Consider the following 24,989-nt stretch of genomic DNA (forward strand, 5'->3'; position numbering starts at 1 on the left):
ATAAAATTTAAATTAAAAAAAAAAAGTTGTGACACTTGCCTGACAATAAAACTGTTCCCTAGGACACCTCGCGTGGCGCACTTATTTAGTATTATAGAATGTGCGTATTCTCTCCTACTTATAAGAAGCAAGTAACAGAGCTGAGTGAGAGAGAGAGAGAGAGAGAGAGAGAGAGAGTGTGTGTGTATGTGTGTGTGTTTTAAAAGGCTGTCAAGTCCATTTCATAAGATTTTTCACCTGAGCAACATGGCTTTGCACAGTTTGATTAGGGGGAGGGGAAAAGAGTAAAAATTATTTTAAAGGGTCACAAATCTGATGAACAACATGAACAATTTTACACTAACACAGAATACTTCTAAGTAAATCAGAGAAGTTAAAGAAAAATGAACGAGGAAAGGCGACATCTAGGAACAAGCTATTCTTGCTAGTGCCAGAAGCTGGGATCTTAGAATGGGTATTTTCATCCTTACAGCACACCCCAGCACACTCAAATCAGAATAGACTGCTATAAAAAGGGGGAGGAATGGGAGGAGCTCTCGGGGTGAGAGAAGCCTTCTGGTTAGCTGAGCAGCTAACTATTCCCCCTCATCAGCAAAACAACCCAGAGGCTCTCAGGTGGACTGTCCTCCAGGGGTTGAGGGGAGCTAAGAGCCCACTTCACTCTTGTCAGAAAGCCGTCCCCAATTATAACATGCTGCCTTGAACACTTAAGGCCTTAGGGATCCTATTGGCTACGACAACTTCTAGGGCTGTTAACACACATTATGGATATTTCTTAACATACATTGGGAAATCAAAAAGCGTATTTCATGAGCAACTCTTGAAAACACTGCCTTCCTGAAGACCGACTGGGACTGCCCAATTTGATTCAAATAAAAACTGCTCGAGATAATCTGAGGCTGGATGTCTCACCCTACTGATCGCCCTTCCCCATAGGGTGCCTGTAAGAACTTACTCTCCACCTCCTGAAACATCCTAAAGCGGCCCAGTTTGTAAGCAAAAAGTTATTCCAAGACAAACTGTATCTAACCTTTTTGTAAAACTTAAGACCAAAACTCAAGTCCCTTCTTAATCTATTCCTACCACGACTAAAGGTAAAATAACTAATGGCCAAGAAAATAACTCTTTGCGATTTTCTCTCCAAGCAGCGGCCTCTGACGGCAGCCTGACTTAATGGTACAAAGTCGAGGGCTTGGGAACAGCTGGCTCCCCGCAGCCCCCCTCCCTTTCAATCACGAAGATGACTTGTAGATTTCTAACTAAAACACCAACGAGACATTACGTTTAATATACATATATACGCACAGTCAATTCGCTGGGGCACTGGCGAAAAGAGGTGTTTTTAAGCTAAAAACAGGGAAACTCACAGAAACACGCTATATAGCAAGTTGGATGCAAACCCGGCGACGGAACTCAAAAGTGAAGCAGCCAGCAACCGAGTCTTGAAAATAAAAGTCTCGCACGTTCACAACAACACAACCGCCACCACAGGCACACACGTCCCGGCAGGAAAAGCGACACCCCACGCTCCCCCCGCCCCTCCGCGGGGCTCGCGCCCGCTCCCGACCCCTCCTGACCCGGCCAGCGACGGCCGGTCCCCCGCCCTTCCCCCCGCGGAGCTGCCGGCGCACACCGGGGGTCCCCAGCCCGCGCCCCGCGGACCCCGGGGCCGGGACGCAGCCCAGAGTGCGCTCCTCCCGCTACCTGCTCCAGCCCAGGTCCCTCTCGCCCAGGCGCCGAGACCCTCGCGGCCGCCGGGGCCCCTCCTCCGCCCGCCGGGCTCTCCCGGCCCTGGCCGGCTCCCAGCGCCGCCCTCCATCCACCGGGAGCCCCGCGCCCCCAGGATCCCCCCAGCCGGCGCCGGCGCCGGGAACTCACCACATGCAGCTCCACCTGGGAACTAGCGCATCGGGAGGGTCCTCGCCCACTCCCCGCGCTAGTCCCGCTCCATGCGGAGTCCCCGCTCCGGGGGCCCGAGGGTGGCGCCGGGGAGCGGGCAGAGGGCGAGACCGCAGCTACGACTCCGCCGTCCTCCGCCCGCGCGCCGCGAGCATTATACAATGGTGGCGGCGGCGGCGACGGCAGGCGGCGGAGGAGGAAGCGGGAGGCGGGCGGAGGGGGCGCCCTGACCGAGCCAGCGGCAGCTCGTGCTCCAGCACCCGCCGAGCAGGAGTGACGTGCGGCCAGCGAGCCTCCCGCGAGCTCCGGGCCCGGGGCTCGGCAGGCCCCGCCCCCGCAGGCCCCGCCCCGCCCCGCTGGCCCCGCCCCGCCCCGCAGGCCCCGCCCCGCCCCGCCCCGCCCGCGCCCGGCGGTCCCGGGAGGCGCGCGGAGCGCCGAGCTGGGCCCCGCCGCCGGGGAGGCAGGAAGGGGCCGGCGGGGCGGGGAGACGCCGGGTGGCAGCGCCGCCCACGCCCCCGCTCGGGCCGGCGCGCCCTTTATTTTCTCTTAAGGAAACACTTAAAGAGAAAAGCCGAGGAAAGCGACACTCCCGCCAGGGCCACCGCCACCGCCCCCAATCCCCGCGCCCTCCGGACACTCCTGCAAATGACGCGCGGCCGGCGACAAAGGCGGCGGAGTGCACGGCGCGCGCGGCCCGGCGAGTCGCGCGACCGCAAATATGACAAGCATCTGAGCTATTCGGCAACTTGGGGCCGGTCAGCAGGGCGCACAGGGTCCCGCCAGGGGAGGGGAGCACAAACCCGACCCTGAGGCGCAGCGTCCGCGCTGCCCGCGGGGCTTTAGAGGCTGCCGTCCCGGGGGGGGGGCAGTGTCTGCCGCGGGGACACTCCCCAGGGCCCCCCTCGTAGGACGCACGTGTGCCCCGCAGAGCTGCCCGACTGGCAGAATGCGGTCTCCAGGTGGAGCCAGGGACAGAAAAAGCCCCTTGGCCGCGACGGCCTCGGCCCAGCACTCTTAAGGAGTCACAAGTCCACCGTACTTTGGGAGCTGGATGGAGCCCAGCTGCAGCCCTCTTGGCCGCCTGCGCCACGGGGCGCACTCGGCGGCCAGGCGTCGGCCCCGGCAATGCCCACTCTGGTAGGGAAAGGAGGCTTGGACGCATAGGGGTCCTCTGGCCAGAAGTTTCACGTTGACAGCCTTTCCCCGTCCCCATTAGAAAGTTTCTGATTCGGACTACTTACCAATAAGTTAGCAGGTAAATTTATACTGGCTGGGTGACTAATTTAAAGCACTAGGAAAATTACTAATTATTTTTAAAAATTACGCGTTCATGGTAAAGATGTTACAGAAAGTAATTCAGGCACCTTAAAATTTTGGCTGTTACCACACCCAATATAATCTCAAATCAGTGTCATCTGGGATCACAGGTGAGGGTCCACTATACTAGTTGTATTTAAGGATAATAAAGCTTTAAGACCCAACATAAAAGTGACTATAAGTGGTTAACATCAAGACAAGTTGAGGCCTAGTCAAACTGTTCTTTAATGATTTATTATCAATTAAATTGATCATCTTGTTGAAATTAAACCTAGGCTAAAATGTTTGTAGAGGAAAAATATTTATTGTTTTATCTTGGAAGGAATGAAAAAAGGTTTTAACTGGAACACTGAGTATAATTAAAATCCCATACAGACTTCTCTATACGTATAACCAATGCCCCAAACTAATTATTTGTGGATATCTCTGGAAAGTTTCATCATAATGGCATTCAAAATCATGAAAGTAGCATGTGAGGGCCTTTGCAGGTCACACTGAGTTTGTGCCTGAGTGGCAGGGCATTTTGCAGTGAGTCCAACATATTTTTCACTTCTGAGTTATGACTTTGAGAGAGACACTAACAGTTTTCTAACCACCCACTCATTTATACTTCCAGCACTCACTTTAAGGAAACACCACTGAAACAGAAGTTGCAACAATCTCGTTCTGTGATATCTCTGCATTGGAAGCCCAGGGTTCTACTGACTATATATTAAAAAATTAAACTGTTATTCATGAGTTGAAATTAGCAGCAAGGCAGACTTGTGTAATTATTGTGACACTTGGATATTTTCTAGCAAATGGGATACCAAAAGCAGTGCTCCTGCACAAAAGTAAGACCAAAGTGACAATTTTTGTGCCTCCAGAATGGACATATGATTCTGCTAGCAAATGCACTGTTTGCTCAGTATAAGATTGATTTCTTAGGAGGGCAAACTGAGTTTTGGGGTGAAATGGCTTTTGCCTTTCTACACTTTTGAAGGTGGTAGCACCTCATCAGTGCATATAACACAGACAATTCCCACTTCCCCTAGTTTCAGGTTCTGACATTTTCCATCAAGTCAAAGCGTGATGTGGCAGCTGTGACAGTGGCTGATATGATCCAACACCCAGGGGCTAACTGGTCCCCTCTCCTAGGTCTAGTCTTCCACAGTCCAGCACAGCCTTCCCTGCTCAGACCAGAAAATCCATCTCCAGAAGATAAGAAAAGGCCCTCCAGGAGCTTTTAAAAGTCAGCTTCCTTCAGCATGCAATTGGCATGATTGCTTACAAATTACCCTTTGTTCCGAGCAAATGAACAAGGAATATACTTAGGTAACATGTAAGTTTGGTTTTCACTTTTTCATTCTTTTTAAAGTCCATTTAAAGTAATCCTATCTTGGGCCTCCCCTGGTGGCGCAGGCGGTTGAGCACCGCACTGTGAAGCTGTCCGCAGCCTTTGCAGTGCCAGTTAGATCACGACCCACCAGCGAGGGTCCCACATGGCGCAACAGACCTCTCCTGCCACGCCCACTGCTCCCCTCAGCAGTGTATTTCATCAGTCTGCCTGTTCTGTTTCCCGCTTGTCTTATCTCTGGTGAATCCTCTCACCCTCTCGCGCAACTGGCCTGTGGAGTCTTGTATAAATAAATAAATAAATCTTAAAAAAAAAAAAACAAAAACCTATCTTGAGGATTTAGTGTATAGAATTTTCCCCTCTCACTTTCATGTAACATGTAAGAAATGAGGCCAGTTTTCCACAGTTTATTATCAGAAACACATCAGTTCAGAGAGGAAAGAAAGTCTGCTTGTGTAAGTATAAAACTATGATGGCAATTTTTAAAAACACTCATGAGTTTAATTTCAGAGAGATAGTTCTCCAACGTGACATTGTAGTTCTGGCTACTACTATGTACTTCACTGCTTCTCTTGAAAGTCTTAGGATCCTTACAACTTGCACAACCTACTTGACTAATGCACTGACTGAAGATCACTTTCAGCACTTAATTAGCAGGCACCAAACCAAAGAAATGACACAAAGACAAGGTGGCTATGTGATTTGAGAAATAAACACTTTAAAACAGTTTTAACTTTAGTTTTTCTTTCTCTTTTATTATGTTATCTTTCAAGTTTCATCTGAAATACTGGTAGTAATCATCCATCTCCATGCCTTGGAAATATTGGTCTTATTGAAAAACTCACAACATCTCAGTTATTAAACTTACTGTATTCGGTTGGCTAAAGCTAAAGCTAAAAAGCTTTTCATGGAAAACAGACTTCCTAAGTGAATATGGACTTCCCGTCCACCAATAACTCAAGATCTACTGATAAATCTTCAAAATATAAGTTTGAAAGTCACATTATCTAACTGATTATCAAGAATGTTACATAAGATAAACGATTTGGAAAACTAAATGCCCTCAAAGAGATGGCACAGACACTTTCAGTACTTTTCAGGCACCAACAAGCTAAAATTTCACCATACCAAAGGAGCAAATTAACTTATCTACTTCCGCAAACTCATCTCCATCTCTTTCCCCACCTATTTTGGTAGGGTTTGTTTTCCTGCATCCTCCTGAAGTCACACTTTACAACGGCAGGATCTCAGCTCCAGCAGAGGGGTGCTTTTGCAAAGCTTCCCTTACATTGTTAGTGGACTGCTTTGCACTGATTGTTTCTTATGTTTCCAGAGAGAGTCATTCTTCTGTTAGAGATAGGCCTTTTTCTCTATTAAAAATCTGACAATATTAAAATCCCAATTTGGAGCAAAACCTTAATGATAGTACTTGAAGAAAATGTTTTTTAAACTTTTTCATTTTCTAGCATTTTGCGCTTCATCCCTGCTAGTCATTACTAAAGATGTCTTCTGTCTGGCGTTAGCTTCCCTCCTATTCTACTTGCCACTATTTTCTGTGTAACAGGCCTCCTTATTAGTGTCCCCAGCTTTTGCTTTCTTTTTTTTTTTTTTTTTTTTTAAGATTTATTTATTTATTTGTTCGTTTGTTTGTTTATTTATATAAGCACTGGGTACAGTCAGAAGCGCGGGAGGGTGAGAGAATTCACCAGAGCCAGAGCAGGGAGCAGAGCAGGCAGGAGGACCGAAGGACACTGCTGAGGGGCGCAGCGGGCGGCAGGAGAGGTCTGCGCGCCATGTGGGACACTCCTCCGGTGGCTGGGGAGCAGCCGGGGATCGAACCGGCGCCGCAGAGGCCGCGGGCAGCTTCGCAACCCAGCGCTCAACTGCTGTGCCACCAGGGAGGCCCCCCAGCTTTTGCTTTCACCCTGTCCTCAGCTGGGGGATAAAGGCGTCTCCTGGTGACAACTCCTATGTTCTCCTTCCTGCCAGATGCTGTTCCACTTGGACTGCTGGTGAAGTCTCAGAAATGTCTTCCCTTGTACCAGTTCCCTACACAGCACTACCCTCCTGCACACTGACTATGTATTTCCTGTTTGCAAACCACTTTCCCTTTGTAGGGAGTTCATACCCAAGTACTTAGTACTCTCAGCGTCCATAGAAAACATCAATGAATATTAGAACTCCCACAGCTTCTAAAGCTTCCTTGTCCCTGACAATCAGCTTGGTGAGATGAACAGTACTAGAAGAGTTTAAAGATCTTATACAAATAAATCACTCAACTATGATTAATGAGTAACTTTTAAATTTCTTAACCTGCTATGTTATAGATTTAGGATTAGCACTGTTTCTGGGGAAAAGAGCACAGGTAGTTAGTTGGTCAGGAGATTTCAGGTATCATTAGCCACAACCAGCAGTGAGGCTTTTGACATCGACCTTTGATATTATGGGCCCTGCTTCCACACCCCACAAAAGGGGGAGTAGGGTTTCAAAGACTTCTCTAGTTCCGTCCCAGAGCTATGAGTATGTGAATAGGTGATTGTAGCAGGGGTGTCATCATGGAAGAGTTTTAGGACTCAAAACTGGAAGAATATAAAACCAACTTCACAGTTATACATTTCTAAAAGAAAGGCCAAAAAATACAAATACTGCGATATGCTCTCTTAAGCAGGATATATTCTTTGACTTATTTTTTCATATCTGGAAGACATACTTGAGTATTCCTGTCTATATTATATTCTCTGGGATTTGCTACCCATTATGGTTCAAGTCACCTAGCTAAGAAGTTGGTAAACTGCTCCTCTAACAGTTGTATGGAAATGAAATAATTTACAGGCACATTCACATTTTTTGCTTTCCTTAACACCTCCCCTGTGTCACAGGCAGGAGGGGTACTACTTCCCATGTCTCACAGATAAGAGAACAGAGGCTGAGAGCAGAATCTGCCGATTGGACTCTTCATTTTATAAAGCTGATTCCTAGGAATAAAGAAGGTCTGAAGCCAGCAAGATTTTAACATTCATCGAAATTTTCTGTGGAAGCCAGGAGGCTCCAGCTGAGTGCCTTGAGGAGAGTATAAACTCCCCAAGAAGAGTGGACAGTTTACAGGCAGAGAATAGAGAGCTGACATGCAGAGACCACTAGGAAGAGTAGCTCTTTGGGGAAGCTCTGGATACAACTGCCTTACCCCCACACCAGGGGTTAAAGAACAACAATTCTATTTCTTTTACAAAGAACTCCAACTCCAGCCTGTCCTTGGCTTTGTTGGCATCACATTTAACCCACAGAATATACAGCCACCACAAAAAAAAAAGAGAAATAAAACTCAACACCCTTTAGCCCCTCACTTATTACAATATGAGATGTCATTCTTGTTTTTCACTCTATCTCCAACCTCTAGAACAGTACCTGACACAGTAGCCATTCAGTAATTATTTACTGAAAGATAAACGAATGGATACATTAAGGAATATTAAAGAGTTTATACCAGCTTCATAAACTCAAGAGGTTATCTTTCCTGCTAAGTTTCCTCTACCGTTTCCTTAGAGTGTATGAGTATGTGTATCCAGACACACACAAACACACACGCATATATACAGACATTATTTAAGGAACATTTGGGAACCTTCATAATTAGAGGGATCATTGTGGATGATAATATGACTACATTTTAGCATTTCTGAATATGCCACTTGACTTTGACATAGTTAAAAGGACTAAGGGGCACTCACAAAATACGGTTATGAGTAAATCTACACAATTACACTACTAGGGGGACAATCCTGAAGATAAATTAGTGCCATAATTCTATCATTCTGTACTTCTCTGTGAAGATTTTCTCTTCCTAGTTACTTTAAGAATTAAAAGTCCCAGGCCTCCCTGGTGGTGCAAGGGGTTAAGACACAACCTATGAAGCTGCCCGCAGCCTCTGCAGCATGAGTTCGATCACCGGCTGGCCAGGGAGCAACCCACATGGGGCAGTAGATCTCTCCTGTCTTGACGGCTGCTCCCCACAGCAGTGTACTTCGGTCAATCTGCCTGTTCTGTTCCCTGCTGTCTCTGATGAATCCTCTCAACTCCCCTGCCTCTGGCTTGTACCTCAGCTCTTGTATGCATAAATAAATAAATCTTTTAAAAAAAGGATTAAAGATCTCAGTTAAGTCATATTCCCAAACAGAGCAGCAATTAAATATTTAATGGATTAAAAAAAAAGACTTGACTATCTAAATTTTTGAGTGATTTTACATGAATGACTCAAGTGACCAATTATTGCTACCACCTTAATGACTTATTGGTGATGGAATACAAAAATAAGCCAATATTATAAATATCATCACTCAATATTAATTCCCAGGAAAACTTGGCAAAATGATGGCAGCAAAACTAATTTAATGAGTATTACTCTAATGTTTCAAAAGCACAAAGACTTATGGGGCTCGATGGACCAAATTCTATTTTCTGCTCTATATATTCTCATATCCATTGTAGAAACTATCTGGAATTATGCACCTTGAAATTACCTATGAGTAAAGAGAATTTTTAAGAGAAATATGGCAATTGGGGAATGTAAATAACATATTTAAGCCATTTTCCAAGGTCCCAGCTATGAAAATTCTGCTTTGAAAAGTTAAAAAAATTCAAAGCTTTAATGTGTATAGATGTCAAGGAAATACCTCTAAGTTCAGGCTATGAGTTATCATTAAAAAATAAAAATTTGTACAGAAAACACAGTTTAAACATAAACATAATACACAAATAAAAATGAATTAGCACTTTGCCACTTTAAATTTTTAATAGTTTCTGGAGGACAGATAACACTTAAGAAAGATAGTACAAACTATCTTTTAGCCTCCAATGTAGAACAGTTCTTTAAAAACCTGTTGACAGAATGGACAAGACTTTTTCAAAATTATCTACTGGTTGAATAATATTTGTTCCTGATTTGAATTTTAAAAATTGTATTTTAAAATAAAAATTGCTTAAGATTTCATAAATACACAGAATGAAATGGGAAGAAACCAAAGCAAGCATCTTAGATAAACACCAACATCACATTAGATACGTCAATTATTTTACTAAATATGCCTTAAATATCAAACAAAAAGATTTAACCTTGCTAAGCTATATTTGTTTCAAAAGCTGCTTTCTTGGAGAAGTCCTGTTTGAGATATAGGAAACTTCTTAAATGGACAATTATCAGAAAAACTGACTTTAAGGAGAAAATAATCGTGTGAATGAGCTTTATGCAACTTCCCTTTTTAAAAACAGAAGTTGAATCTGTAGCACCAAATTTAGAAAGGAGAGTGGATAGCAGCAAATACCACGAGAATATCATCTATAGCATCGACACCCACTGCCGTTCTGTTCTGTTACAAATAAATATACTCTCTACGATCTTGAGTTTGCTCAAACAATGTATACATTTAATCATCCCTAAAGATGATTCTTTAAGGAAAAAGTGTCAAAGAGTCACATCAAATGAAAAAACATTACTTAAAAAAATGTCAAGTTCCCTGACTTTGACTATAGTGATTCATTTGGCCTCATTAAAGAGAACAGTGATAGGTAAGAACCTTTTGTGGGAATAATACTGGCAATTTAAACACCATGTATATCTTCTTCTAGTTTCTTTTAAGAAATTAAAGTTCAAATTATTTTAAAAAAGTTTGAAAAAATTTTAATGAGTAGGACATTCATTTTCAATCCATTTTGATCTGTTAAACTAGTACTATTAGGTTTCAGTGCTTTTAGTTTTAGTGCTAAAAAATAGCAGCTATAAATATAGACTCTAGAATCACTATTTAGACATTACAGCCAAAAATGAAAAGTGAGAAAATAGAAATCTTTCCAAAAGTTGATCAGATGAAAAGGATCCAATTAATGGTGAGCCATACCATTTATGAACAAGACTACTTAAGACATCTGAGTACCAATTTGCTCTCAAACTCTTCAATGAAATACATGTAATTCCAATTTAAATCTCTCTTTTTTTTTTTCCCATGAAACTTGGTAAGCAACTCCAGAAAGCACCTGGAAAAGCAAAGGGCAAAAAAAATAGATGTAATAAGTTTGAAAGACAATATGAGAGATGTGTCCTATCAGACATTAAAATTTATTATAGAGCTGTAGTAATTAAAGGAGTGGTGTTGGTGAGAACAATACCTAAGGATCACCTGATTACCTGTAAGAAAAAAAGTTAGGGACTTGATATTTTTCCAAAAATATATGTCAGGTGGGCTAAAACCTAAATATGTAAAACAAAAAATTTAAAACATTTAGTTGATAATGTAAGAAAATATGGCCTTAAGCTGGAAGGGATCATGCTCAGCGAAATAAGCCAAAAAGAAAAAGAAAAATACCGGATGGTCTCACTCATAGCAGGAATCTAGAAAACTTAAATAAGGGACCAGGAAAATGAATAACTATAAGAAAGTGAAAATCAAAATCAACAAAAAACTATGAACCAGAGACACTTTTTGGGGGGTGGGGGGCGGGAGGGGAGGGATTGGGGTCAGAATGGGGGGGTTGCAATTGTATGGGGAATATAAAAATAAAATTTATTATTTTAAAAAAAAAAAGAAAGAAAATATGGCCTTAGACTATGGCTTGTCTGTTAAGATCCATTCTCTTTTTGCCTCTGCTTTGCTCTGTGTTTTATGTTGATCCTTGGAGGAAATAACTCCTTTGCCAAATGGCTTCCAACTTGATTCAGCAAAGGAAGGCACCAGGCAGAGATCATGGGTTGGAAGAAAGCGAGGCAGGTGACTGCTTCCCTACTCCTTTCTGCTTTGGCCCCTTTATGGCAGTGCCCACCTCTCTTCAATCTCAGTTTCTTCCAGGTGGGCTCCTTCTCCGGGGTGTCAACTCTCAGGTCCGAGCAGTACCATTTCCTCTCCTGACCTCTTCAGGCCTAAGGACAGTGACAGCTTCCTACTGTTATTGGTCCTCCATGACTCAACTTTTGTCACATCTCTGTAAAAAGTCCCTTCATTAAAGTCTCTTCAGTTGAATCATTTGAGTGGAATTCTACTTCCTGCCAAAATTTTATTATTAAGAAACAAAACACCCACAAGGCACAAACCATAAAGAAAAGATCAATAACTCTGATAACATTAAAAATTAAATGCCTATTAAACAAATTATACCATAAACAAGACTAAAGCAAGCTGAAGACGGCTGAATGATAGATGTGATTAATCTAATTAACAAAAAGTTAGTATTCAGAATTAAGAACGCCTCTGATTCAGTTTTAAAAAACACACAAACCCAACAGGGAAATGGGTTAAGAGTGGGAACTCGGGCCTCCCAGTGGTGCAGCGGTTGAGCGCTGGGTTGCAAAGCTGCCCACAGCCTCTGTAGCCCCGGTTCAATCCCCGGCTGCTCCCAGGCCACCAAAGGAGGGTCCCACATGACGCGCAGACCTCTCCTGCCGCCCGCTGCTCCCCTCAGCAGTGTACTTAGGTCCTTCTGCCTGCTCTGCTCTCCCCTCTGGTTCTAGTGAATTCTCTCACCCTCCTGCGCTTCTGACTGTACCCAGTGCTTGTATAAATAAATAAATAAATAAATAAATAAATAAATAAATAAATAAATAAATAAATAAATCTTAAAAAAAAAAAAAAGAAAAGAAAAATAACTTCAAAATCAATTTTTAAAAAAGTGGGAACTCAAATGTCAAATGTTCAACAAACATTTGAAAACATACTCAAATTCATCAGCAATAAGAAAAATTCAAATTATAAAGAGAGTTCACAGTTACTGTATTGACAAAAACTATAGTTTGACAATATAAAATACTGATGAGAAGGTAGGTTACAAATGGAACTCTCCCAGACCACTCGTGGATATACAAGCAAGCATGACCACTTGGGAGATAATCTGGCATTATCTGGTAAAGTTGGAGATGCTCATACTGCTCATGTACACCAGTCCTTTTCAACTGGGATTTCATAAGAAAGCAAGCCATACAGAAAATGATCCAAGTGACCATTTCCTCAATTTTCCCAAGGATGGCATAAAGTTAAAACAATTGGCTAGAAGAAGGGAATAGAATGAGGAAAGAAGCCCTTAACTTGTAGCATTTATTTATTTTTGTGATGCGAATACCTTCACCTTGGCTGACTGCAGGCCTCCCAACAGAATTCAAGAATGAGAAAGAGATGTATGCAATCACTTTTAGGAGTAGTTATCACTTTGTCTCTAGCTCTAACCCAATGCTTGAACCATTCTAGATTAACAGGACAGAAGTTAATTCGTTACATTCAAATGATGCTATATGTTATTGGGTCTTAATTCTCTGGAGGATTCTGGATGAGAGGGGCTAAGTCCAGAAGCTAGGGAAAACTCTTTGTTTTTTACCCCTATGGAGACACTGAAGAATGTAGCAGCACTGCATACCACAAATTGAAAACAACCTTAACATTCATCAAGATGAGACTAAAGTGATATATTTGAAAACTACAATGGTCAAAAATTAGTAAAGGCAACATGTAGCACCATAATTAAATCTCAAAAACATAATGTGGAATAAAATAAAGCAAGCTGTAAAGTATGTAGGGTATAATATCACTTATATAAAATATTTTTATATAAAATATCTTTAAACATGTGAAACATTACTAAGTATTGTTTAAAAATATCTATGCATACAATTAGAGAATAAAACCATTAGAGATAAAAAAAAAAAAAAACCCAGGACAGTGGTTACCTCTGGTAAAAATGGGGAGGATAATGGAATTGGGGGAGATGCAGGTTTGTATATATTTTATCTATAATATGTAATTTCTTTTTAAAAAACATAAAACAAAAACAAGTATGTTGTAATAAACAAATTAATTGCTTTAGATTTTATCAGGTTGCAAAACATTTCTTCTTTATGGTTCCCATGAAGCAGAACTTCATAAGATTTCCCCCAACATTTTCTAATAATTATTATTTTTTAAAGATACATTTATTTATTTATACAAGCATTGGGTATAGTCAGAAGTGCTGGAGGGTGAGAGAATTCACCAGAGCCAGAGCAGGGAACAGAACAGGCAGACTGACCAAATACACTGCTGAGGGGAGGACAATAGTTGTATTCCGTGCATTTATTTATTCCCCATTATTTTAGTAAGTAACTTTATTCCTTTTACTCATTTTGGTTTATTGTCCTCCCTCCCTCCCCTCTTAATAACAGACTGTAAAATTCAATGATGTCAGAGTACCCTGAAGTTCTTAATAGGAAGCCTTATTGAAAGGGCAAGTATAAGAGAATATTTGGTTTAAAACCTGGGAGAAGAGGGAGATACATTTTTACCTGCTAGGTTAATTTCTATATGCTAGAAAGTATGACAGCTTCCTCAAAAAGCATGGAAGCCTTCTTGTTGCTTGCTTGCAATATACCAAATAACTGCTTGAGCACTAAAAAGTGAAATTTTGAAACAAACAAACTTGGAAATACACTTTCCCCATGAAATACCGTTCACTCCGTGTTCCGGTAACCACTGACTTCTACGCCAAATGCATTTAGGTTCTCTCTAATTTTGTTTCTCGTGATACGGGGATCAGAGGGATAATGCCCACATGCTCTCTTGACCTTTGGGGAACCTGATGTTGTTTCAGTGCATGGCTTGTGTGACTTTTTTTTTTTTTTTCAAAGATTGTCTTGAAATAAGCCTATGTTTTAAATACACACTTTTCTGCATGCTAGCAGGCATTCTGAAGCTAGGTGGTTCTAAATAAAGAACTCTAGTCAACAACAGGAAATAACTCCCACAGAAAAAGGGGCAGAATACAAACTCTCACCGACTCTCTTACACCGTTCACAACGGCCTTTTGTTCCATGCACATTATGCCTGAAATCTTTACTTTTCAGAGCATGTTTGGACCTTTGCAGTAACTTTTCTTTTCCTTCAGCTGCTCTCCTTGCCTTCTTCTCTCTGAGGAAGTTAACCTTAAAATTAACTTCTTACTATGTAGTGCAGATCAGAAAACGGAACAGTTTCTATTCTGAAACTTAACATTTTTTTTTTTCTTAATGGTGCTTCTCAAGAAAAAGAAATCAAATCTAGGTTTAAAACTTTCTTTCTAATATATACAATACCACATAAACATGCTTGGGATTCTATCAATAAGGATTCATCATATCAACCCATAAGTCTAGATTGAGGGGTTATCAGCACTTTACCAGGGCATTGCAGCAAATCATTGCAATAGTAAGACAAACTTATATTTTACTCAAGGATTCCTATCTTGAGTCTGCAGTAAAATAGAGGGAGAAAAACCTAGATCCCTCCCAAACAAACTGAACAGAAAGACATCTGAATGATGGTTTCCCAAGTGAATGTGCCTCCTACTGGAATGGATGGGTGGCGTTCAACTATTGCACTGCACGGGCACTCCCGACCAGAGAACCCAGCTGAGCAAAAAACAGCTTACCTCTGACTGCAGTCTGGCATTTCTTCCTGCTCCTATACAATTTGCCTTGTCCTCTCTACTGGCTCCTTCCTGTACTCAATAAATGACAAACTCACTGTTCTCTAGCTTCATATTCAAAACAAGGAACAACCCTCCCCGCTTCATTGCTGCAGGAGAACTGGGGGCTACTCCTGTCTTTTCTGGGTACAGCGTAAGTCCTTCCTTCTCCTGCTTGGCTTCTGCATGGCAAATAAATGACCACCTCCAGAAGAGAACATCAGTGCCCCTCAATGCCAAGGCTAATGGATCGCTCCCTGTTTCTCATATTACTGAGACTATGTGGCATTTGACATTCTTGGCCACCTCCAACCATTTCTTTCTATAGCTTTGGTTGAACTATAGTTTCCTGCTTCTTATCTCTCTGGCCACTTGTAGTTTCCTTTGCTGGCCTCTTCCTCAGCCTACCGTATAAACCTATAGTTTTCAACTTTTTAGAAAATCACCTAAGACTGCAATTTGGGGCCAGAGAGGATTACGGAGGTGAGTGGGGGATGGTGATGGCTGGTTAGGATACCATTCTTCAGGAGTACTTGGGGTCGTGAGTGTTTTGAAAACATTTTGCCAGTTGATAATCACTATCTTAATGTTCATATTTCCTGTGGTTTTGTTTTTGCTCCCTCTTGTCTTCTCCTCATCCTATAAATTCTCCCCAGGCATCCCCACCCTTTCTCAGGGTATCTATATGCTAATGATTCACAAATCATTAACTCCATTCCAGACTTTTCCCTGAGCTTCACATCTGACCTTTAGAGAAGAATACCCTATGTCCCAGTTTGCCAGGGTCATTCCTAGTTTATGTTTGCTGTCCTGGCATAATTATTAATACCACCCTGTTTCAATCTCAAAAGGGTCCTGGTTTGAACAATATAAGTATATAATTAGCCAATTTCTATCCCACTGCCTATTAGACATCTCCACTGGGTGACATAAAGATATCTCCAACTCACAGCCATTTAAAATTACCCTAATCATCTCTTCCCCTAAATATCCCCCTCCTCCTGAATGCCTAAATGTGGTTAAGGTATCCAGATCTGATGGTATCTAAGTTGGAAATAGAAGATTCACGGTATTTTTCCTTCCTTTCCCCTTCTATTCAACCAGTCACAAAGTCCTGTCTATTTTCTCTCTTAAATATTTTTCCATTTCTCTCATAAACACCTTAGATTGTCTTTCACTTTGATGACTGCAACAATCCATCTCCCTATTTCTAGTCTTGGACAGTCACCTCTAATCCACTGACATCACCTGGCATGCTAAGTACTGGAAATTCAAAATGAACATGAGAGGCTCCCCCCAAGCTCGCAGGTCATCATGATACAGTGGGCTGCATGGCAAAAAGAGACATGGCACACAGTGACAATGGAAACATGCGTGTCCACAGGGCCTGGCCAGTGTGAAGCAGCCTGGGAGGTGGTGACAAATTTTAAGGTAAAAGGGGGTTAGTCAAGGTCATTAAAGACTGACAGAGCAGCAGGGCAAACATAAGGAGGTGAGAAATAGTATAGCTATGGTGTAGTTATGGTGAAGTGCAAGCCCTAGGCAGGGAGTAGGAGAACACAAGAATAAGGAGTTGATGGGCACAGATCAAGGCCTTGGATGGCACATTAAGGGGTCTGGTCATTATATTCTGAAGATGTTAAGGAGTCATAAGATTTTTCCATGGAGTAATGGCAGGAGACTTATTTTAGGACATTTGTTCCACATCTATTCTTCAAAGTTGCCAAGATGATCCTAAAATTTACTTAGAATAATCACCAATAGAAGAAAAAAAACTTAAATGAAGACATTAAAACATTAAAAAGTCCCATACTTTACAGGGTTAAGTTCTGGGTAAAGAAAAACATTGTAGGGACAGGAAAGGACACAGTGCAAGTTTTCTATGATCCAGCAGACCGGGTAAAGGAGGAGTCAGAGTCCTCAGTGGCTTTGGCAGGTTTTTTATTTAGATTACCAGGTACACAGCAGGCAGGGGTGCTGGGGGACCGGTAGGCTGGCAGGCCTCCCAGCCCCCAGCAGGTCTTCACTCTGGGCTCTCGGGCCTTCTTTCAGCTTCTGCTTCTCTTGCTTCTCTCTCAGCTTCTCCTCGCGTCCTCATGACGCCGCCCTTAAAAGCCCAGTCTTAGCCCAGGTGAATCCCATCTACCTATGCCCACACCCTACTCCAGGTGCCCGCCATCAGGCATGCATTCAGGACCGCAAGGATCCATCATCTATCCTGATGGCGGGAGGGCAGAAAAGCCTGACATTTTTCCTTACCCTACAGTCCACCCCCTCAGGGTTTTCTGCCATATAGTGTTCATATATACAATTTTCTTAGCAAACATAAACAATGCAGCCATGGCCCACAAAAGCAAATACATCACGATATAACAACAAAATACAACAGAACACAAATAAGTCCAGGCCAGGCCCCAACCTAGTGGCAAAAGACAATTATTGGTACCAGCAGATGAGCCAGCAAATCTGCTGCCGAAGGCATTGCTCATACGAGGGAGGGGAACCACTCACGGCATCTACTGTAACATACCAGGAGCCGTCAGGCTTCCTGGCCTTCTCTGGCTGTAGTCTCAGCTACAAGCCACATATGGCATCCACCCCCAGGATGCACTCACTCCTGGATTGGGGATTCTCTACTCTTTGGGGGTAATCGCCCAACCCTCAGGGTTTCTGTCTGCTGTCGCTCCAACATTCGGCCTTCATAGCCACCAATGCGACTCGCAGACCCCTGCACTCAGGCCAACCCACTGCACAAGCACATGGGTCGGGGATCCTTGGATACAAACTCTACATTCAGCTTGGGCTCCACCCCAAGCCACGTTCCCCACCCATCCCCCAAGGATGGGTTCCTCAGCTCCTCACCCTCACTGGAGAACGAGCAGGGCATCACCCACAGGTCATTCTACAAGACTCACTGGCCTTCCTCAGCTTACTTAGTGCTTAACAGCCACTCAGGGCTTCCCAAACTTAGCATCAGCACCAGCTTTTGCCTTCTCAGTTGGCTTTTCTCCTCCGCCTAGCTGCTGGGCATACACAGGCTGCTTTGGGCCACTGAGGCCCACTGGCCACCCCCAGATTCCTCTTGGGGTGTACAAACAATAGCATCCTCCCAGGGTCCCAAAAACTTAACTTGCCAAGATTCCTCCGCCTTCTGGTGGGATTGTCAGTCCAAGTTCATCAGTCCAAGTCCATTAGTCCAAGTCCATTAGGCCTCTCCCTGCCATCAGCACTGGCGAGCTTTGAATCATGGTCCTCTCTTCTCCAAAGATTCTTACTGCCTCAGGGGTCATTGGCTGGTCCTCTTGGGAGTCTCCTTCACGCAAGGTGCTCCTGGACATTGTCCCTCTCCTGTACCACCATGACACCTCCAGCGTCATCACAGGCACACACAATCTGTTACTCCTTAGTCCCTCCAGGTCTTCGGAGGGCTCCAATACCCGTCTGAACGGATCATCTTGCCGTCTTATGCCAATTGTAAGGTCAGGAAGACCACAGTGCAGGTTTTCTGATCCCATGTAGACTGGGTAAAGGAGGAGTCAGAGTCCTCAGTGGCTTTGGCAGGTTTTTTATTTAGATTACCAGGTACACGGCAGGCAGGGGCACTGGGGGACCGGTAGGCTGGCAGGCCTCCCAGCCCCCAGCAGGTCTTCACTCTGGGCTCTCGGGCCTTCTCTCAGCTTCTGCTTTTCTTGCTTCTCTCTCAGCTTCTCTTTCGGCTTCTACTGGCGACCCTGTGACGCCTCCCTTAAAAGCCCAGTCTTAGTCCAGGTAAATCTCATCTACCTATGCCCACACCCTACTCCAGGTGCCCGCCATCAGGCATGCATTCAGGACCGCAAGGATCCATCATCTATCCTGAGGGCGGGAGGGTAGAAAAGCCTGACATTTTTCCTTACCCTACAGACATAAATGACTATAAATTAAAATATAAATGAATCTGCAATCAAACATCTAAAATATCCCAGCATAAAGATTTGTATACACTAAAGATGGCATTCTTGTTAGTGTGAAAGGAAGGTGTAATAGTTTATTTTTTAAGGGGAAAAATGGACGTTAATTCTTGTCTCATACAGTATGATAAAACAGAGACTAACTGAAAATGGAGACTAATTAAAGAATTATATATATATATATATGTTTAAAGTCTATTAGAAAGCTTACTTGTGAATAAATGGTAGAAAAATCATACCTTGCAGACTGATAAAATACTTAAGACTACTTCCCAATACTTTAAATTGCTATGAAATGTCCAAGAAGTCAGAGAAATGCCATTGCTTTCTTATTCTTCTGGGAGTTGTTAAGCTTTTTTTAAGCTCTTAAAATGTAAAAAAGTATAAGAGAAAAAAATTACAGGTGAATAAATAATTGCTCTTACAGATAGACAAGATTTTCCTAACATAAAACAAAAGAACCATAACATTAACATGGGATATATTTTAAAATTATGTATCAAGAAAGACTATAGCAAAATAAACAATTTGCAACACAGATAACAAAGACCTCATAATCACACGACGAATCAATTAGAAAAACACTGACTCTCAATTAGAAAATACTGAAACTAAATTAGAGAAATGGGCACAGGGCACAAGCTGATGATTACCAAAGGAAGAAGCGCCTGAGAAAACAAACACAAATTCACTTAATCAAAGCAATCTGAATTAAAAAGAAATAGAATTGCCACAGCTTATACCAAGCTGACTACAGCTAAGTCAAAACTGGTTAACAACTCAAGGGCACAGCGCATCCATGGGCATGTAAATGGATTCAATCTTGGGAAGGCAGGGTTTGGTCATGTGCCTCAAGAACCTTTCAAAGTACCCATATCCTCTGATGTGGTCATTTCATCTCTAGGAATTTACCCCAAAGAACTAGGCAGAGTTGTGCATAAATAATGCGTTCATTCAACACATACTCATTGAATGCCTACTGTGTCCTAGGTTCTAAGAGTTGGGAATGTGGCAGTGAACAAAGCACATAAAAATCCCTGTTTTCGTGTCTCTCACATACTAGTGAGGGGAAGGAGAGAAAACACAATAAATTAGTAAATTATCTGGTGTATTAGAAATTATGGGGGGAAATGAAACAGAGGAGAATGGGTAATATGTGTTGGGTGATGTGTGGGTGGGGTGGGAGTGCTATTTTGAAGAGGTGTTAAGAGAAACCTCACTGAGAAGAGGCCTTGAGTAGAGACCTAAAGGAGGTGGATGAGGTTTCAAAACAAAGGGAACAGGAAATGCAAGCATGACCTGAGTGGGGAGCCTCTGAGGGATCAAGGACAGAATGCGGGTGGGGGAGGGAAGAGTAGGGGAGTGGGAGAGTGGAAGGAGAGGCAGCCAGCTGTGGAGGGTCTTAGGAGCCCGTGCAAGACCTCTGGAGTCAGAGGGAAAGCAAATACTGCAATGCTCTTTACCTCAAACTGTGCATTCTTAACACAGTGGCCAGTGAGCCTATTAAAACAAAAATCTTCCAGTGGTGGTGAGTTGGAATGATTGATTTGTTTAGTGGTTCTGTGAGTTTTTGACCTCAAAATTCTAGTATTTGAAAACATGCAACTAACACTAATTCACTGAGAAGCCGGGGTGGTGAGGGGTAAGGTAAGGTAGGTAAAGCATAGCAGCCTAGAGCTATGAGTTTTCTACTAGTGAGTGTTGGGCATGTTTCTCAATCTCTTGTGCTTAACTGTGAAAAAGGAGAACTATGACCCACCCCACAATGTTCTAAAGATTAAATGAGAGAATGCATTTTTTTTGCAAAAGGTATCACTGGTATATGTGAAGTTATTTTTCTTTTCTTTTTTTTTTTTTTTTTGTGGGACCCTCACCGGTGGCCGGGGATCAAACTGGCGATGTAGAGGCTGCGGGCAGCCTCATAACCCAGTGCTCAACCGCTGCGCCACCAGGTGAGGTCCTTGTAAAGTTATTTTAAAAGGCACAACACAAGGACCTGGCCTGCAGGCAACGAGCTAGATGAGACTTAAGTGTTGTTAGGGGGATGCAGAGGTTTCCCAGGAGGAGGAGGAGGATAGGATAATATCTTGCATCATTACTGGAGTTTTCTTGCTGTGCCATCTCCTACACTGCTGGAGGGCCGAGGTGATGGCAATGGGGTTTTACCTGTAGGAGGGGAAGTCTGCTGAGAGCCTTGGGAAAAAACTTCCCTCCCTGATTAAAAAGTGAGGGACAAACAGTCAAGCACGGAGAACACACTTTTTCCTCCCTGGCTGTATGACACGTGGTGCCTGGGACTTTGGTAGGCATCTTGTGTAAAGGCCAAAGTTCAACTGAGGGGGCTAAGGCAGAGGTCGAGGTGGAGCCTGAGTCCTCAAAGACATCACTGAGCTGATAACTAAAGCTGGGCATACCCACTTCTAGACATCTGAGGGGAACAGTAAGTGGGTTTGTGCTTATTTTCGTAGCTCTGTAGGTGAGGTCCAAGGTCTGCACATCACTGAAGCACCTGAAGAACAGTTGAGCCACACACCTCTGGACCCACCCAGTCTGCTAAACCTTTATCTCTCTGGGAGGGGCTCAGGAGTCTGCATTTTATACTTCCCAGCAGTATTGGTTTCCTATTGCTACTGTAACAAATCACCATAAACTTAGTGGCTTAAAACGGCACAAATTTATTCTCTTACAGTCCTGGAAATCAGAAGTCTACTACAGCATTGAGTTGGTTGCAATCTTTCTGGAGGCCTGAGGGAAGGTCTGAAGGGAGTCTGTTTCCTTATCTTTTCCAGTTGCTACCGGCAACCTGCTTTCCTTGGTTCAGGGCCCCTCCCTCCATCTTCAAAACACATCATTCTGACCTCTGTGTCTGTTGTCCCATATCGGTTTGCCTTTTACCTTCTTGCCTCCCTCTTATAAAGGTCCTTGTGATTAGAGGGAGCCCAGTAAAATAATTCAGGATAACGTGCCGATCTCAAGATCCCGAATTTAATAACATTTGCAAAAGCTCTTACCCTTTAAAGTAAAATGAAGATGAGGCAAGGCAATATTTTAACCACTCCATCAGCTGATTACGGGACCACTGCAAATCACAGGCAAATGCCATTGTTTGTTGCTTTCCTATAACCTGCAGGTGAAAGCATCTTACTGGTCATAAAACAAGACAAAACAAAACAAACTTAACCTCGTTGGAGAAGATGGGGCGGCGGAGGCAGGACACATGTAGAATGTGGGAAAGGGTCAGGGAAAGCAATGTATGTTAGAATTGTTTGGGATCTTTTTCCAAAATAGACATACCTGGGTCTTGCTTCCAAACTTATGGAATTGGTATATCCAGGTATATACCAATCCAGGTATATTCCAAACTGATGGAAGTGGTATATACCAGGCGTGTATGGGTGAACAAACTTCCTAGGAGCTTCGCCTGCAATCCCTGACTAAAATCCACTGAATAACCTCCAACCATACCTTAGCTTTTTCATTTGCAAAATACAAAAATAATATAATTCCTGCCTATCTGTCATGATTATGTGAGGATCAAGGAAGACAATATACACAGAAGCATTTTATAATTGGTGATGCGCCACAGAGGTATCAATGCGATAATCAGCGGAAACTAATGCAGGGTAAAAATGGTGGTGTTGGGCAGAACAGTTCATCCAGAGAGACTCCAGTTACTCAGAACCAAGTAACTGGAGGAAAGCAAAAATAAATGCAGAATAAGGTCCATGTGCCAAACCTTGTGCATTAGCATGTATTTTATGAGTGTCTATTTCACTTTAGAGAATAATTTTAATTCATTTGGTTATTTTTCCCAAATAGTAGGTTGTAAATGGAATTTTAGATGGAGGGATTATATTAAAAGAAAGAAGCAGATAACTCTAGCAAAAAGGCAAAGAAAAAACACACACAGAGAGAAAAAGCTAACAACAAGAAAAGCTAACAACAAGAAAGGGGGTGATTTTTAAATATTGATAAAAAATTGAGTGAGGCTGGATCACTTGTCGTAGGGACAAAAGCACCATGTCCCTCACTACCCTGCCCTGAAAGACCCTGTACTTCAACAGAATATCTTAGCAATCTAAATGACCCTGAATCATGAAGAAAAGGTTGTATTATGTTCAATGTTCTCTGTAGAAAAGATTAGTAATAATTCCCACAATAATGATATGGGGGAAGATTTTTACTGAGTGAGATTTTGTTAAACAAATCTGGGTGCTTAAAGAGAAATTTAAAATATCTATAAAATGCATTTGTATGAGATGCCTATATGCTATATAAATGATACGTTGTTGTATGAACTACGGCTATTGTAAATCTACGTGTAAGTTCTGCTGATGTGATGGAATTTCTCACACATCAGAAGAGCTCAATAAATCTGTGTTTGAGACTGAATTTGACATTATCACCTTCATGGATGAAGGATGGACTACATCTGCTGGCTGTGGAGCAAGCAGTAACAATACCACACCCTTAAAATTGTTACTTATACATTATAAAGCATATTGAAATCATCATCCTATTTGCTTCCCTCTCCATACTTGAGGAACTAAGGCTCAGAGAGAATTTTCTTAAGATGCCTAAACGACTAAAGCAGCAAAGTCCATTCTGGAACCCAGATCTGCTAATTCAGTTTTTGTAAATTGTGTTGTTTTAAATATTATTTCACTTAACCATCTAATGAAGAAGATACCCTGTCAAAGCACATTTCTGAAAACAGATTCAGATGGGAACTATAAGTATGTTGATTAATCGATCTACCTACATACCTACCTATCTATTTATAAAGCAGCATGAATCAGAAAAATTTAAATATTTTTTAAAAGTATATCTTATCTTTTTCATCTGCCCACACACTGGTTAAGTTTCTATAAACAGCGTTAGCTCAGAGTGAAATTTATGACTGAATCTTAAATACTTATATAAATCCACACAAAATGCTAAGATGGTCTAAGCTAGTAAACAAAATCATTAGTTCTAAAAACAAAAATACGAAAATTTTACAAGTATTTGGTTGCTATATGAAATGATGCTGTTATTCCAATGGCATTTTACTTTTATTTGTATTTCTAGTGGACTATTATGTTTCTGTGCAATTTCAACCCACGTATGTTGATGACACATGCAAAGCCCAAAATGCCATGATTCATCCAGGCTGCCACAGTCATGCAGCTCAGCGATATGTCCACTGGCGGGGAAGCTGCACATTCATGCTCTTCTGCCCCATCACACACCGCATTTAACTTCAGCAGAGCATATTCATCTACGTCTATCAGACTCACCCTCCCACTTGAGAATGAGCCCATGCAGTGACACCAAAGAAAAGAAAGATTACATAAAGGCACTCTTAGTCAGAAACCATCTTTTTTATGTAAATAGTAGAAAAAACAAGCTTTCACTCTGAGTTAGGCCACCTTTACACCACTTGATTCTTTCCCCCAATTTGTAGGCAAAAAAAGACTCTATCCTACAAATACTGGGGATCTGTACATTGACTGCTGCTCCTAACCACAGAAAGGCAAACAGGTGACAGTCATTGTCTTGCACCTCCCCTCCCATTATCGTAAGACAAGCTCCCTCCGGTTGGAGTAACTTCAAGGGGATTTAAAGAATTGGTGTCTCTCTCTACCTCTTCGTTTTTGTTTTTTTCATCCTTTCAAGAGTCAGGCATTAAAGATGAGAATATTCAAAACCAACTGCAATCCATGAAGAAAATAAGAATATGGGCATGCATGCCCAGGAAATGCTCAGAAAAGACCTGAGAACACCTTATATTTTGCATCTCACACTAGTCCTTGAACAGAGCCTACTACAATAATTAAAAAAAAAAAAAAAAGGTAATCCCTAGGCAAGGGGGATAATCTGTGACTTCTAGTTATCACATTATTAGATTCAAATGTCCAGTGTTCAACAACAACAAAAAAATCATAAGGTATACAAAGAAACTATGATACAGTCAGAGGAAAAATAAAGCAACAGAAAAATAAAGGAGAGGATTCCCTGGTGGTTTGGGGGTTAATGTCTCAGCGCTATCAAGTTAT

The 24,989-nt window shown here is 42.4% G+C and overlaps 1 protein-coding gene across 4 annotated transcripts in view; it reads right to left on the bottom strand.

The window, feature by feature from the left end:
• SERTAD2 (SERTA domain containing 2) overlaps window positions 1-24,989 on the bottom strand; it is a 114,244-nt gene that overhangs the window by 20,349 nt on the left and 68,906 nt on the right. Inside the window, exon 1 of one of the 4 annotated variants that reach the window (XM_054701648.1) lies at window positions 2,815-2,834. The exons of 2 other annotated variants lie outside the window; for them this stretch is intronic. The gene's annotated coding sequence lies outside the window, so the exon portion shown is untranslated. Of the gene's footprint in view, window positions 1-1,878; window positions 2,027-2,814; window positions 2,835-24,989 lie in introns of those variants that run through there. One more of the 4 variants, XM_037527493.2, reaches the window with a different exon arrangement.

This window comes from Talpa occidentalis, unplaced genomic scaffold (genome assembly GCF_014898055.3).
Source record: "Talpa occidentalis isolate TD23 unplaced genomic scaffold, MPIMG_talOcc4v2.1 talOcc4.5, whole genome shotgun sequence".
NCBI classification, from domain to species: Eukaryota; Metazoa; Chordata; class Mammalia; order Eulipotyphla; family Talpidae; genus Talpa; species Talpa occidentalis.